Source organism: Meriones unguiculatus, chromosome 3 (assembly GCF_030254825.1).
Source record: "Meriones unguiculatus strain TT.TT164.6M chromosome 3, Bangor_MerUng_6.1, whole genome shotgun sequence".
NCBI classification, from domain to species: domain Eukaryota; kingdom Metazoa; phylum Chordata; class Mammalia; order Rodentia; family Muridae; genus Meriones; species Meriones unguiculatus.
In genome coordinates this window covers 114,125,621-114,127,252 of record NC_083351.1, presented here as the reverse complement: position 1 = coordinate 114,127,252, position 1,632 = coordinate 114,125,621, and the positions used below count along the sequence as shown (strand labels likewise).

Genomic DNA, 1,632 nt, shown 5'->3' with positions numbered 1-1,632 from the left:
ATTTCCACCCCAGGCCTACACAGCACTTGACTGGTAGTTGTTGGGCTTCAGGCTGGAGATAAGTTGCTGAGGAGCCTTTTATCCAGGTTTTCCCTGCATCCCTCACTCCCTGCCTGTTACAGGGCATGGCTGCCATATTCCTTGCTCTCTATACTGAACTTTCCAGCCCAGAGGCAGGGCCTTCCCCTCTCTAAGAGGTTCTTTACTATATAATCTACACATTTTGGTTCCCCTCTCTCTCAGTCTGTCTCTCTCAGTGGGTAGGAACTTTCTCTTTCTCCCCCTGTTTTTCTGTTTTCCTCTGCATGACACCTTTGCTGGCCTCATTCCTCGGGAGAAGTGAATCCACCAAGAGCTTCTTCCAATAAATGTGCTTGTATATACTTTTAACTTGTCTTGAGTTGGCTCATTTCATCAGTGGAGAGACCATATTAGTGGTCATCTCAGGCTTGCTCCTAGTTTGGCCCACTGGAGTGGCCCTATGCTTACTTCTACCCAAGGGCCCATGGAACCAGGGAGGATTCTTCTAATTGATAGGTATTCTCCACCAAAGAGCCAGTTCAAGCCCTATTAAAGTACAAAGACAGGTGTTTTGGGGGCAAATCTTGGGCAGGTTTACCAGTTCCAATGAAGAGGATCAGAGAACTCACCATGCTGAGAAAGTCAAAAAGGTAGGAGACAGAAAGTGCATGTGGGAGGCTATGGTCAGGATGTAAAGTGGATGGATAGATAGATAGATAGATAGATAGATAGATAGATAGATAGATAAATGTTTAGATTATATAATGAAGAGCCTCTGAAGGAAAGGAAGCCCAGACAAGGGATGGAATGTTCAGGTAGCGACTGAGGGATGCTGGGAGAACTGGAGGCCAGGTCCAATTTGATTAACAGCTTGTCCAGTGACTGAATCCCTACTGTAATCTCCTAGCTTGCTCTCTGCCTTGGAAGCTGGACTGGACCTTTGTGGTACAGGATTTGTGATCATCTCAGGCTTTGATTTTCAGGGAAAATTAGACTGTAAATCATTTAGATGTTCACAGGTTACAACACTGAGCTTAGACACAGCTTCTCTTCTGTCAGGTACTGAAACACATGTGACACAGCAGCTGCACCTTCAATGCCTGTAGGGGTATTTCTGATAGAAGAGAGAGGCCAGCCCACCATACCTGGGCCTTCCCCCATCAATCACTAATTAAGAAAATGCCCTAAAGGTGGGTGTATGAAGGCATTTTCTCACATGAGGCTCCCACCTTTTAGATGATTCTAGATTTCATTAAATAGACATAGATATAGTCAGAAAGGTTCTCAATAAACAGAAGAAAAAGAGATAAAAAAAGACTTAAGAATTATATATAGGTTCAGAGACCCACTCACTTGTGCACTCAGGAATCCAATCAAAATCCTAAACTTGAAGCCATAATATATAAGCAAAGGACCTGGAGGGTAAAGAGAGAAAAGAAAAAAAGAATATTTGAATAATTAGAAAATTAGGTATTTCTTTTTAAAAAAGGAAAATTTCTGATATAACATATATGAGATTAGAACCCTCAGAGATGCCGTCGAGTTGGTTTTCTGTTACTCATATACTGTTGGTCATGTGGCCTAACCTTGAATGATTTGTTTTCCCAGGGA

General features: G+C 42.6%; 1 non-coding gene across 1 annotated transcript; it reads right to left on the bottom strand.

The window, feature by feature from the left end:
* Positions 1-1,006: 1,006 nt before the first annotated feature.
* Positions 1,007-1,134, bottom strand: LOC132653377 (small nucleolar RNA SNORA17). Its single transcript, XR_009591134.1, has one exon. It is a non-coding gene; the product is annotated as a small nucleolar RNA SNORA17 (small nucleolar RNA).
* Positions 1,135-1,632: the final 498 nt, after the last annotated feature.